The following is a 15,520-nucleotide window of genomic DNA, read 5'->3' on the forward strand; positions in this document are numbered from 1 at the left end:
TTGGGAGGTCTCTCTCTATGGTAATGCATATTACATCATTTACTTCAAAATGAGGTAAGCCAGATAAACTGTGTTTAGGTTCTGTCATGCTCATTCTGTTGAGTGGAGCCCTGGACTTCTGGCCCATTGTCCTGCCCTGAAGTGTGAGGGCCTGGGCCTTGCCCCCTAGGCCAGCTGGTAACACTTTTGCAGAGGGAGCAGGCCCTGCAGTCCCCACCACAGCAGTATATTATATTGTTTTCCAGCTGGGGATAATCAAAGGGAATGAATCTCAAAAGAGAGCAAGGGCTTCAAACCAAAACTTAAATTTCACTTGAACACATTTGAATAAATCCGCTAGTGTGGTACAATGGCTAGAATCAGTGGTCTAGATCTGGAAAACCCAAGTTCAGGTTCCTGATGATCTAGGATGGCATTGGGCAGATCAACGTTCTTACAATCTAACCTGCCCAGGGCTGTTGTTAAGTAGCACTGTGTTGCGTAGAGAAACTGAGATAGACATGTAACACATAAAAATGAGAAGAAACCTCCCTAAGTAATTCTATATGCTTTCATATTTCCTAGAGTCCTTAAATTGCCAAGATTTATGCAAAAAAGATTCGCTAAGGAGGAATAGTAATGAAAATAAAAAGAGGAATAAGGAATATGCCTTTTCAGCAAGTGTCTTTCTTTTCTACAGCAGTTGGAGCAGTTTGCTGAGAGCAGGACCACCTGCAGTTTACTTCAAAGTAGGAAATGCTAGCAAAGTCCATGGAGTCTTAAGACTTTGAAGCTTTTGAAAATGTATTTGGGAGTAGCTCTCAGATGTTGTCCATTCCAGTATAAATCAGCTCTTAGGGCCAGATTTAACATCTGTAGGACTTTTTATGACTAACTCAGGTGAAGCCCACACAAACACACACTTCAGATTTATACCAGTGAAGTATCTGCCTGCAGGTGGTGGTGGTGGGGGCAACCTTAGAGGCAGGTTTCAAATAAATGCAAATTCTGTTTTATTAAATGGCCAGAGCTTCTCTATGTCTGATTAAACCAACTTTATTCCCAGGCACCAGTACAGCCAAATACAAAGAGAAACAACTGAAAATGCCAATTTCATCTCTCAGTGGGTATTTTGGATGAGAGTGTTTTCATTCATATTAATTAAATTAAATTTTCAAATATTTGAAAAGGCTTTGCTACCTTTAAACCAGTTCCAGTGTTTATATCGGCTGTACTACTGGAGAGCATAAAAAATGCCAAATGTCATCTAGACTTATATTTATAGAATAAATACCTTCCAGAATTTGGCTGTATTGAAGTCTTGCTTTCATTCTTTTTCTTAGTTCCCAATGCACCTACTATTTGACTAACTATTAGATACTGGGGTGTATTTTGGTAGGTTTACTGTTGGGATAGATTGCTGACCACTAAATAAGCAAATATAAATGCTGGTTGCTAGCGGCTGGACAGCTGGAACTGTGTAGTTAACCCCCACAAGACAGGGAACAGCACTATGCTAGTTCAGTGCTCTGATTAACACTGCACACATTGTTGTGTTAAATAAATGTTAAATAGGAGCCAGGTAGTAGTGGCATAGATTAGCTGGTTTGTTCATTTGGGATCACACAGTGGGATGACATGGGTGACATCCAGCAGAATATCTGCCAATAATTTGCAGACCTTCCATGAGAGCTTCAGTTATGGCTCAAATCTGTTTCTGATTGTGACAATACTGTAATAGGAATCTGCTAATTAGTTGTAGCTTTTTTCCACGCTTTCTTTTTTGCTTGAATATATTGCAAGCTTGCCAAAGTACTGAATTGGGAGATGCTTTATTTTGAGCTACTAAGCTCAGCTTTTGGACTAATTGCCATTAACATTTTTATTTTATTCATATATATAAGAATCTCAGTGAAGGTTATGAAGGATGGGGCATATTTTTTCAGTCTAAAAGAGCAACCTTAGCACTGTCTGTTTTCTCCTCTAAATGAGAGAGTTGGCAGTCCTGCAGCCCATGACTTATAAACCTTTCCCAGTCAAGTATTGAAACAAATGAGATTGCTCCAGACCATGGGACCTATGGATGACATCTTTTGTCTCAGTCATATTCACAATTGTGTGTGAAGCAGATCCTTGCTACCAGGTAATGGCAAGAGGGGAGTTGAGTTTGGCCTATGGAGCCCACTGGCCCAGGCTGCTGCTAGGTAAAATAAACAGAACCGACAACAGATCTTCCATATATAACTCTGCTGTGGAACCGATATTGAAGGGTACTATTGTAGAAAAGAAATATTGGCAGTTTAATGGGAAAGTATGTCATACTTAAGTTGTGAAGATCATTGTTATAGGAAGAGATATCGGGCACTAGAATAACTGACCTTTTAAAAAAGGTTGATAATTTCATAATGGATGTTTCAGGCTATTAGCTTTGTGATAGTTATAAAATGAGCCATTATGTTCACAGACAATATAGAGGATGATGCTGTTGAGAAATAATAACAGAAATAATAATAATAATAATAATAATAATAATAATAATAATAATAATAATAATAATAATAAATATTATTTATATGCCACCCATTTGACTGGCTTGCCCCAGCCTCTTTGGACAGCTCCCAACAAAACATAAAAGCACAATGCAACATCGCACACTAAAGTTCCCTGAACAGGGCTGCCTTCAGATGTATTTTAAAAATAGCTGTTTATCTGTTTGACATCTGATGGGAGGGTGTTCCACAGGGCAGGTGCAATTACCAAAAAGGCCCTCTGCCTGGTTCCCTGTAACTTCACTTTGCACAGTGAGGGAGGAACCAGAAGGCCCTCCAAGCTGGATCTCAGGGTCTGGGCTGGAAGATGGGGGTAGAGACGCTCCTTCAGGTACAGGGGCAAAGCCACTTAGTGCTTTAAAGATCAGCACCAACACTTTGAAATGGTTATCACTATTATCCCTAGCTGTCCTCTTCCCTAAACATCTAGAACCACTGAAATTCCTTAAAAGGAAGGAGTGGATGCCCATTTTTACCTGTGGTGTTCTACAGCACATGTGAGAGATGCAAATTGATGCAACATGGCACATTCATAGTACAAAGAGCTATAAGCACTACATGGCTCTGCATGGTGTTTACATACAGTATGCGAAAGATGGGGGGGGGAAAGGTATGTGTTTGAATCTCACATGTTGCCTGGAACATCATGCATGTGCACAGGGTATAACAGTTCTTTCCATAATTTGCAGAGTGACCCTGAATGAATGCTGCTGGTGGTAGAGTGATAGCTGCAAGTGTATTTGATCTGACATAGCATGAGGCATTCATATCTTGGTCATGTAGCAGTGAGAAAGGCCCTGCTTTAAAACTTCAGTAGGTGATTTCCAGTGTTAAGAGCCTTTGTCCATTTCAGTTTCTCATTTTTCCAATCTTAAATTTGGTTTGCCCTATTTCTGCATACCTCTGCAAATTTTTCTTTTAAAAGATTCACATGAAAATTTGTACACATATTCATGTGGAACTTTTCCACTTGCTAATTGTGCATTGCACAATATAAAAATATTTGTATGCAGTGTTGCCCCTACATGCATCTTGTAAGCTATTTTCTAAGATAATGCATTTCCCCCCATTATTTTCACTGCTGTAACTATTTTTACAGTATTTTTCACTGATGTCTGTTTTTTTCTGACTGGAGAACTGGAGATGTGTGAATTTAAAAGGAGAGCTGTATTTTGGTTTTCATATTGGTTTGGGAAGCTTTTAGTAGTTTTGCATTCAAATACAAAGTGAATGAATTTCTCCCCCATCCGTAGCTATAAAATATGCAATCACTACTACAGAATTGGACTCAATTGTGTGTAATAATGTAAGCAATTCATATTAGAGTATTGAACAATGGCAATCTGACATGATTCAGCAGCACAGCTTTTAAAAAATTCAACAGCAGTAAGAAGTTATGATATACTTATAGGATTTCCAAGCACTAAATTCATAGCTGATTCATTTTAATTGAAATAGATGATGTTTCATTCCTTGGTCATTTCCTGTTGATTTCATCCACATTAAAGCATTCTGTTTAATGTGCAACTTAACCCTAAATAAGTTACCCTTTTAATCACTTCTAATTGGCTTACATGCCAAAGTTTAGCTTCAGAAAAATGAAAATAAAGGGTGTTGGTGGTCGTGTTGGATTTGATCCCAGTAGTTGTCCAAAATTCTGTTGAATTAAGTTGTTGAGCCATTTAACAAGCACAACTATCAGGATTATTTGCCTTTGTAAATACTTTACATTAGTCAGCAGATGGCATTCAATGTACATTAACTATTTCACCATGTAACAGGAAGCATATGTTTTCCTCCAAGAGACGCTGTTATTTTCTCATTTGCAGTTCTGTGCTAATTTGTGAACTATTTAGTGATAATCAGACGAGGTGATATTTCATCCCATTCAGTTTGTGTAACAGATTTAATTGACTACACAGTAGTGTAAAATGCAGGTGACGTTTGTTTTAACAGACTTCAGTGATGTGGAAGTGTATGGAAGGTCAGTCATGGACTTTTGGCAGGAAGCTCAGATGCTTTTAGGAAATGCATTGGATGTATTTCCCCTGAGCCTTGAGCAAGAGAGGAGGTAGGATGACATCTCCTGTAAACAAGATTTCAGAAAGCCAAATGCTCACCTAATAGGACTTTAAAATCTATTTCTCGGGGTTAATCTACATTGAATACGAAGTAGAAATGGCACATTTTCTTGTCATAAAGCAGGGACAATCTGCACAGACTGCCCTTTCAATATTTCTGGATGGAAATCCAGCCCTTCTGAACATACTGTTCTCTGGCTTACTTCACATCTATACTCCTGCCCATCTGTCAGAATGGCATAATGCCTACTTCAAAGGTGTTACATTGGCTTCAGTAGGGTTGAATTGCCAATTAAATCTAGGATTGAAAGGCAGGAGTGTAGAAAGCTTCATTTTATGCACAAAGAGGATGCTAAGACAGCTTCAGTACATGAAGTCACGACTGCTGTGACATTGGCCTCAATCCGCAAGCAACTTTCACTGACCACTTCTCTCCCATTGGAATGAATAGTTTTCAAAACTTTCAGTGCACATTCTTCCCTTGTTGGAATGAATAGCTTTTACAGCAGATTTGCTCTTGTGCAAGTCTCACACAAAGTTTCCATGTGACTAGACGTGGAAAAATAATCTCAAAAGCTTTCCTGTTGTTCCAAGAATTTAAGGTGGAATGTACGGTAAATATATTTCATAAAGTTGTTTAGTAACATTCTTTAAACCTGGAGCAGTGAATAGAAATGCTGCCGTGCATGTTGCTGAACTACATCCCTCATCCCTGATCATTGGCCATTCTGTCCGGGGCTGATGGGAGTTGGCGCCCAACACCATCTGATGGCCACCCTGCTTCAAAACACACACACCAGGACATTGAGCAGCACTAGTGACAGACAATTAAAAATAACATGAAATTAAAATAAAAAGAAAAAATGCATTGGCGTCCAGTGCAGCCAGCTTAAATGCATTACTTGGCTGGCTGGGCATGAAAGCAGACAACGCCTGGCAATAAGGGCCTCTGATTGGCCCATTTAAACTACAGGTTTTGGCAGGCAATCACACCCAGCAGACTGGCTGGCCAGGGAAATTGCCAGATAGCCGGCTGGCCACATGAGCTCTGACCTCTCAGGGATGGTGGCTAAGAGCAAGGGGGAGGCAGCCATCACCCACCCGTGAAAGGGTGAGCAGCCATTGCTGTGAAAAACAGACTCAGGCAGAAAGATTTTTAGTTGGGGCCTGAAAGGGACCAGTCACATTGTCCATGGCAAAATATTCCATAGTTTGGCACCACTATCCCCTCCCTCTCATATAATACTAGACCTTGGGGAGCTCCAATGAAGCTGAATGTTCATCAGGACAGATACAAGAAAGTACTAATTCACACAGCATATAGTTAAACTGTGGCATTTGCTCCCATAAGATAGAGAGAGGGTCACCAACTTGATTAGCTTTAAAAAGGTAGGCTACCAACCCCAATGGCAGTGTTCTGCCTTACTGTCAGAGATCAGGGGTCGGCAACCTAAGGGGCAGAATGTGTCCTTTTATTTAAAATGCATCTCTGGGTTATTTTGGGGGCCTGCCTAGTGTTTTTACATGAGTAGAATGTGTGCTTTTATTTTAAATGCATCTCTGGATTATTTGTGGGGCATATGAATTCGTTCATCCCCCCCCCCAAAAAAAAATAGTCCGGCCCCTCACAAGGTCTGAGGGACAGTGGACTGGCCCACAGCTGAAAAAGGTTGCTGACCCCTGAGTAAACCTCTAAATACCAGTGAGGTCTTATCCATACTTCCTCTTGTCCTGCTGCTTTCCCTCATGGAAAACCACTCTTTAGCGCTCAGTCAGAGCAAATGACAATTCAGGTTTTACCCAGATTGCCATTTTTTCCAATCTACTGCTGAATCACGGGTTTTCTCTTGGAAAGGAGCAGGGCAAGGGGGAAACTGCTCAACCCCATGCCTAGAAAGCACAGGTCAAATGGAAAACCTCTCGGACCTGGGCTTTCTAGACCTGGCACAAGCGGAAGTGTGGAGAAGCTCTGAGTGCGAATCAAACATGAGGAAAGCACTATTGCACTCAGGTGGTGACTGAGGGTTTCCCAAAGGCATGTGGTTGACTGCTGTGAGGACAGGATGGTGGACTAGATGGGTCTTGCCCGCCAGGCTCTTCGTCTCTTCTGATGATGCCAGAATTAGCCATGGTGGGCCATCTGGGACCCTGTTTTTTGCCTGTCCATGCTAGATGCAGACACCATTCCTTCCCTATGTAAACCTCAGATGGAAATTTAGAAACAGTTTGCTTGAGCAAACTTGTTTTGTTAAACTGATAATGACAAATACATGAACTATGGGTGCCTTTAATTGCTATTTTCTCAAATTATTTAATAAAGTAAGGTTGCCTATTTACTTTCTTTAAAGGAATGCCTGAAGCATGCTTTGAAAACTCACTTGTCATTCAAAGCTTTGTTTGTAAAAACCCAGCACTTTGATGAATAGATATACATGCTAGTTTTTTTTATTTTTTAAAAAATAGGTTCATGATCAAACACCTGCGGAGTTTTTATTCCTTCCTATTTTATAATTACCAACTGGGTTATTGTTAAACTTTCATTTCTACACTGGTAATTTGCTACACATTCTTCATTGTGATCAAGAACAATGGTACCTGTTCTTTGTTGATGTGGGGTTTTAAACTGCATGTGGAAACTTGTGAATTTTGTTCATCTCTGATTATGGATCAGTATATCCACAAGAAAGCCCGTGATATTCTGAGAGCTCTAATGCATTACTAAGCCCATTAGTACATAGCCATGGATATGTCATTATAGTATTTGGTTGCCAAATACCCTGTGTTCTGGCATGAAGCTCGTATTATGTATGCATGGAAGCCAGAAGGCTGACGGTTTTAGTAGCATTCTGGATGGCATGTGGAGAGATAGAAATACTTTTCTTAACAATTCTCTCTTTGAAACAAAGAGGCAGTCACACTGTAGATATACTAGCTGATGACCTCCTTTCTCCATTCTGTTAATGCTCCTCTGGAGAGGCTCCGCAATGCTATGGCCAAGGAAACCAGGCTGTGGCTGACAAATCATTCCACTGATGGAGATGGCAATTAGACACCTGGAGAGAAGGGCTGCCAAATGACAGATTCACAAATAATGATGACAATCATGATAATGATAATAATAACAGCGAGAAAATAACCCACTGACACAGTACAAGGCATATGATTTCTGGCCAGAATTATTGCCAGAGCCAAAAGAACATGGCAAGAAAGACAATTTTAATGTAACCTTTTGGTTTTTTTTGCACAGGAATGGTATAAGTGAAGGTCACCAAAATGTACAAAGTGGAAAAAATAAAAATAAAAAGTGGAGGCAGACTTCAGAATGACTACTGACAACAATTGCACTTCATTAATGTTATGAAAACAAGTCATTTGAAATACATCTCCAGCAGATAATATGTGGTAAGCAGGAGCAGCAAGCATGGAGGAGTGCTGCCACAGACCTGCTGTTCTGGTACCACCATTTCTGCTACGTGCCAGGATGGTCAGGGGACGAAGCAGGATGGCAGTGAAATTGGGTGGTCCAGGTTCACAAGGGAGAGGGGCAGACTGACACCTGCTGGTGTGCACAAACTGCCATCTTGTTGCCTTGCCATCCCAGTACCTGGCAGTGATGCTGCTGCCAGGAGGCCAGTTCTCCAGTGACACCCCTACCCCCAGCCACTCCTGGTAATTCAAGAGTTCATGACAAGTTCGTTGCATGCACACTCTTGTTCATACCAGAAGAGTTCTGTGCAATTTGAAAGGTCAATTTACTCAAGTGCTTTTTTTCTTTAAAAAAATGTCTAAGAGTACTCTCGTTTTCCTACTCGTATTGAAATATTGCCCCTCAATGAGGCCAAACTGAGAGTCACAAAATGTTTAGGGGTATGCGTAGCCCTGCTTCCCCCCAGAAAAAAGCACTGAATTTAGCAACAGATTGGATTAACCAAAGGCTGACCACAATGCTCATGATTACAGACGTATGGTGCATGAGTACATTATCTGATTCATTTGCCATGATAAAAAGGATCTGTAAGCATACTAATGTAGTTGATAATGATGCTGAAAACAAGCAAGTTTTTCTTATGGTGAAGATGTTCAATGTCGTCTGATGAAAAGTAAATATAAAGTATTTACTTTGTATTTGTATTTGGGGAAAAGTAAATACAATGGTAAAGAAACTGGTGGTCCTGAGAACTGGCCTCAGCTAAGGTAGTTTGCATACAAAGGTGCAATACAATACAACACTGAGGCTTCTGGAATATATTATTGTTCTCAAGTGGAATATCTTCCATTTCTTACAGGACTGCAGATTTTGGCACTGTCCAGAGGAAGACCACCACAAGGTAACTGCTCCCATGGGGCTTTAAAAAATTATTAAATGTTTTATTGTGTTACAAAACAAACATTGTGTCTCCATTTTCGAGTCAGTCTTTTTCACGGTTTGTTTACGTTCAGTAAGAAACACTATTGCTATGTGGTTGGGGGAGAAAGAGGGAGGGAGGGAGATGGAGGGTAATGTTATCTCGTTCTATTGCATAGTGTTAGTGTAGGGTTCATTTGCATCATGTGGTAGGTCCTTTATTTGTACATTTGTTTGTATTGACATTGCGAGATATTAGGGGGTCCAGAGCTTGATTGGTTGCATTCAGTTGGTTGCAGTGTGGTTTGTATGTATGTGTGTGTGTTGTTGGGTCAGATTAGCTCTATTAATTTATATGCTTTGGTGGGGGATAGGTCACTGTCTTATTGTGCTGTATGTGTGATAAAGGGGAGCCACACCAGAGTGAAGGCATCCTCTGTTGCTTGTCCCTGTGCTAGTTTAAGTTTGTTGGTTAGCTTTTCTAATAGGGCGGTTTCCCATACATTTTGGCGCCAGTGTTCTATGTCCACTCCTGATAGGTCCTTCCAGTGTCTAGTTAAGTTTCTGGCTGCTAAGTAAGAGACTTCTGAGCACCTTGTCATGTCATGTGTGTTGTCCTGGAAAACATTTAATATGGATAGTTCTAGAGTTGCTTCTATTACCTGTTTTGTTATTTTGGATATTTCTTGTAGCACTGACATCCAAAAGGATTGAACTTTGGGACATTCCCACCACGTGTGGAGGTATGTGTCTATGGAGGTGCAGCCTCTCCAGCATTTGGATGAGGTCCTTGTATGTATCAGCACCAGCTTCCGTGATGTTAGATACCATTTATAGATAAATTTCAGGGTAAGTTCTCTTCTTTTGGCTGAGATGGATTTAAATGGTGATTTAGACCATATTTTGACCACTGGATGGGGTTTATTTTGTATCCTATGTCATGCTCCAATTGGTAAGGGAGTCTGTAGTGTCTTGGAGTAGTATTCGATATATTGCAGATACCACCCCTTGCCATGTCCCTCCTCATCTCAAAAAGGGCATTGACTAATTTCCCATGGGGCTTTTTGAGATCAGGAAGTGCTGGCAGTTGGGGAGACTGCAGAGTGCAAATGGTTAATGGCAAGAAAACCAAAACCACACAACCACACCCATTTCATAATGATAAATTAATTCCAAACCTGCACAGACCAACAATAAAAGTAAATTTTAACACACTTTGAAAAAGAGGCAACAAAGGAAAAATCTTTTTCATGGGTGAATAAACTTTCTCAGAAATTGGAGGAGAGGTTCTGGCACAGCACTAGTTTTTTCAGCAAATTGCAGCAGTTGCCTTTGGTAATTCTCCAGTGAGTCCCAAATACACTGCCTTGAGAACTGTGGGGTTGGATTATCTTTCAACTTCCCATGTGTAATCTAGCAGGTTCACAATGACTGCAACATCCTCCTTGCCAGTGACTTTTTACTCTAACTTTGGAATTGTTTCTAAGGTTGAGGGTGGTGTTCTGTTCTGCATGGCCAAAATTTAAAGGCAAGTGATGTTTGTGCACCGCCTCAGACTTGGCATGAGGAGAGAAGCGCTCTATAATTCCAAGTCTGAAATGGGGTCCATGCCAAATCTTTGTTTCTGAAGCGACAGCAGCATGGTTGCTGCTTGCCTATGCTTTGTTCAGCTATGTGGCAGAAGCATTCCTTGAGTTGCAGGTGGTAAAAAATAGTTCATGGCAGAACTGCAACGATGGATGTGTTTGGGCAGGAGGACATAAGGTTAAATCCAGTAATTACTGGGAATTGGAGAGGGGCATTTTAAGCCAGATGCATCACTGTTGAGCAATTAGGAAAGGATGGAGATATTTTGGTCTCTGACTTATCTTTAATTTCAGCAGTGGCCAAGAACATAAGTTATGACAGAATGAGAGAAGGACCATCTGGCCTAATTTCTCCGTTGTTTTTGTATGTGTGGGGGTGGGGTGTTTCAACTCAAAGCTCATTCCAAAAATAAATATGTATGAAACTTGAGGATTCTTTTCTATACTGTGTTTTCTTCTGCTCTGCCCCCAGTAGTCACATCAATGCATTATATACCCCCCCCCAAAAAATATGGTACTTGCATTATATATTGTTTTCTAATGCTTGGGTTGTTGTGTCTGAGTTTTTATTAAGACTGCTGGTGGGGAGAACATTTCTCTGCCTGCAAAGGAATGTTCCATAGTTCCAGGTCACCCAAACTATGGAAAAATGTACTTCTCTTTCCATTTATTACGTTCTGTGGTGTCCCTTTCCATGGGGTTTAGAAGATGATTAGACAAACAGAGGGAGAACAAGGTTTTCAATGGCAACTAGCAGCGGTGGAATTCAGGCTCTCAAATTTCAGCGGCACCCTGTGCAGTTCTAAAATTTGGCGCCACCTCCCCTCTCACATTCCATTCTACAGCATTGTTGTGGTGCCCCCTGCAGTGTGGAGCCCAGTGCGGCCGCACCAGGCACGCTACCCTAAAACCGCCTCTGCTACTAGTCTGCCTCTGTATACCAGTGGGAATCACAGGTAAGGAGAGTGTTTTGGGCATTTGCTTGCCCCCTGTGAGAATAGGATGCTGGACTAGATGGGTCTTTGGCCTGATTCACAATGGGAAGCATTCTCTCCACTTATGATTCCCAGCAATCTATTTGGTGGCTGCCTCTAATCGAGGAGGGAGAAAATAGCCATTGTGGCTAGTAGCTATTGATAGCCTTATCTTCCATGAATATGTCTAATCCTCCCTCCAAAGTGTTGGCATCTTGTCAGAGCAAACTGCATAGTTTAACTAAGCACTTTTTGAAGGCCTACTTTCTTTTGTCTATTCTGAATATTCCAATGTTCACTGTGTGTTATAAAAAACCTTAACTATCTTAACCTCTTAGCGGATTCATTTATTGTATATTTCTATATTCAGATAGAACCTTTTATGCAGGAGGTGTCATATTTAAGAAGAGAAAAGTCTGTAGTAAAACAAAATAATAGCTGGCTTTGTTTAATGTTCAGTCATTTAACACAATACTTTTGACAGGAAAAACATTTACATCATTTAATTTAGCACATATTTGGAATGCATATTTGGAAGTATGGATATTTGATAAAAAGGTGTTGCTGTTTTACTTGTTATAAAGAAAAAATGCTCATGATGGCAGCAGAATTCTTATCATCAGCCCACAATGCATGTTGTTGCTTCCATTAACGATCACATGCCTCATTTGTGGAAAGTGATACGAATTTCTCCAAACAAAATGTCTTTGGTGGGAATCTGCTAACTGCAATGAGAAGGGAAAGGGTAAACATTATGGTAATTGAGGTATATGAAGAAATATCATAAATGTTTTCTTTTAATGATGATGAAACAGGCATTCTAGCTGCTTGAATGTTTAATGTTTAGGCTCAGTGCAAGAACTTTCTCAAAATTAGAAGTGTCCATCTAAACAAAACAAATGGCAGTAATCATACAATGCAGAATTCATGCCAGCCTTTTCTTTGTATTCTTGGTTAGGGACAGGGGTAAAAAAATCAGCTTAACATCTTTCAGGTTTGAATGGCTCTTTTCAGAACGAGGGAGTCATCCTTTTCCCCCTGACTAGGATTCGTTTTCCTCTGCTATAAATAGCAAAAAGCAACAAATAATATGGTTGTAGCCAGTGCTGCCATTTCACTTTGGCAACAGGCTTCACTTGCACAGTGTAGAATCCTCACCCACACCCTTAAAATCTACTCTCGGAGGTTGGTGGACCCCAGTGGCGTAGCGTGGGGGGTGCCAGGGGTGCCAGCCGCACCGGGCGCAACATCTGCGGGGGGCGCGAGTCCAGAGGGAAGGGACAAGTTCCTTCCTCGGCCGGGCGCCCCGCCGCCGCTGCCGCCAGCCTTGCGCCCTAGCGCGCGCGCCCCCCGCCGCCGCTGCGGCTGCGCTCCACTCACTGCTCGCAGGAGGAGCAGCCGTACGACGCGCCTCGTTTTTGCAATCTCCAGATCGTTGCGCGCAGCTGCAACAAAACCTGCCGCGCGTCGTTGTCTTGCGAGGGAAGCGCTGAGGACTTCCGACGTGCTCCTCCAGAAAAGGATGGCCAGAAAAAGCGATGCGGGGGCCGGCCCCGTGGGGCTGCTGGGGCTGAGCGTGGGTCTCGCCCTCCTGCAGCTCCTCGGAGGGGGGGTCACCGCCGCGACGCTGAAGGGCAGCGCTTACCAGGGGCTGCTGGTCGCCATTCACCCCTCCGTCCCCCAAGAGGCGAAAATCGTCTCCAGCCTTAAGGTAAAAGATGAAGGGAGGAGGCAACCAGTGCTGTTGCCAATGGACCCTTCGCGCATCTGGTGATGGGAAGCGGACCCCAGGGCGAAGGGACCCCGCAAGGTCATCCAGCCCAACCCCGCAATGCAGGCATCGCAGATAAGACCTGATGGCTCTGCCCGCCTACCAGTGGCGTAGCGTGGGGGGTGCAGGGGGGCCGGGCGCACCGGGCGCAACATCTGGGGGTTAGGGTTAGGGGGCGCAAATCCACGGGTTAGGGGGCGCAAATTACTTGCCTTGCCCCGGGTGCTGACAACCCACGCTACGCCACTGGTGGACCCTCTGGAGCAGATTGGAAGTCATATCTATACATAGTCTCCTAGTTCCAGTGTTTGATGTTAAATGAGCCCTCTTCTCATACTGCCCCTCCACATTTAAATCAATGCACTGAGGGGAACAAGATTGTGCTGGCTGGTCCCATGCCTGATCTCTGTATGTCCTGCAGCCCTTTCCCCAGCCTTCATGTGTTGGGTGGAACATAGCCATGGGTCCTACAACAAACAAAAAAGCACACAACTGTATGCACATAGAGGGCCATACCTGTGGTTGGAAATCCTGCTGTCACTATGGTTTCTGATTTTTTGTACCAGCCCTACTCTTGTAAAGTTGTATGTGCATATAGACTGTTACTGTGTTCCACTCAGTGTCCACAGATCAAGATTGGCACCAGTGGCTACACACAAGTTGGGGTAAGGCAAACAGCCAGGATCTCTTATCTGGGCATTGATTGAAAGTGTGTGGCATGTAAAAAAATACAATAAATTCTCTCAATTTGAATCCATCACCTTTCTCTTAACTTTTGTAAATGACAGATGCTTCTTGCAGTTACTGTCAGCCGTACAAGGCAGAAAAAAACCATATTTTCCTATTCTTCCTGCTCTAATTCTTGGCAAGGAATTGAAATGAAACTTATTTCAGACATGTGACTTATTACAGCCTAATCCCACAAATGTCTTTATTGCTCTGTCTTATCTCCCCCCTCCTTTCCGGGGAACTAGAGAGCCTTGAATTAAATCCAGTATTATTAGACCAGTAATAAGTTGCACTGAATAACTCCTTAGGGAAGTGACCAATTAAAGCTGCACTCTAGATAGCTTCACTTATGCAGCAGCAAACCCACTAGCTGGTACCCGTTTCTTCATTCCTCTCTCTCCAAGGCTGGCAGGAAAACAGGAAGGAAAGCAAGGGGGCACCTTCCCACCCAAGCACACATCTTTTAGAGGAAGGATGGACAACTTGCCTACCCCTGTTAAGGGCCACAAGGAATGTCATCTGAGGACGGGGCACAAGCCAGCTGTGGAAGCAGCTAAAGCCAGCAGCAGACAGAGCACGAGAAAGAAGACTTCTTTTTGCACCCTTCTCCACACAGTCTCCCCCCTCTCTTTCTGAAAGGTACCCCCTTTCTCCTTTTCTGATTTCTCTTTCCCCTTCTCCCTCTTTCTTCCTCCATACCTGCCTGAAGAGGGGCAGATCATTTTTGCCAGAGTTCAGAAAAGAAAACTTTTGAAATTAGGACCTTAAGGACCACAGGAGACCCACAACTGCTGCCTTTAGCGGGTTGGGAAAGCATTAACCATCAGCCAAAGAAAGTTTACAGATGAACACTTGAAGGATTTAGGCAGTCTAAATGGGACATTTATGTATCATGATGTATGACTTCTGGAACAGACATACACCTCTGTAAAACATGACCATAAACTAAGATTGGATATGATCCTATTATTACGAGAATGTGGCAAAAACAAATGTAAAAAGAGCTCTTGGAGATGTTCATGAATCTACACATTAACTTTTCCATCTGTCATTTTTCATAAGCTGTTACTGTAGAAGAGCAGGATAAAAATACTAAATAACAACTAAAACAACAACTAAAACTGCAGAGCTATTTCTGGCTTTCTTGTATTGATAGGCTACACACACTGCTATGCTTCCCCTACTTGAGTCCTTCTTTTGCAGGCACAGGCAAACTCAGCCATCCAGATGTTTTGGGACTACAATTCCCATCATCCCTGACCATTGGTCCTGTTAGCTAGGGATTATGGGAGTTGTAGTCCCAAAACATCTGGAGGGCCTGTTCTTTTGCATAGCCAGACTGTATTGCCTTTATAAATGCAATCCTTAGTTGACACAGCCCATAGAAATGGAAGTGGGGGCAGATCAAAAGCTCATGGGAGCCCAATTCATAGGAATTCAAGTGGATACAGTGAAGGAGAAAAGGAATTTAGGTGTCCTCTCTGATCTACAAAGGTATTTGCATGC

The 15,520-nt window shown here is 42.3% G+C and overlaps 1 long non-coding RNA gene across 3 annotated transcripts in view; it reads left to right on the forward strand.

The window, feature by feature from the left end:
• Positions 1-15,520, forward strand: part of LOC308589033 — a 566,573-nt gene that overhangs the window by 260,030 nt on the left and 291,023 nt on the right. For 2 of the 3 annotated variants that reach the window (XR_014009041.1, XR_014009042.1), the window contains exon 4: positions 8,896-8,937. This is a non-coding gene — a long non-coding RNA (uncharacterized lncRNA). Of the gene's footprint in view, positions 1-7,856; positions 8,012-8,895; positions 8,938-15,520 lie in introns of all 3 variants that reach the window. The other variant, XR_014009040.1, reaches the window with a different exon arrangement.

Source organism: Podarcis bocagei (genome assembly GCF_964188305.1).
Source record: "Podarcis bocagei genome assembly, chromosome: 6".
Classification (NCBI taxonomy): Eukaryota; Metazoa; Chordata; class Lepidosauria; order Squamata; family Lacertidae; genus Podarcis; species Podarcis bocagei.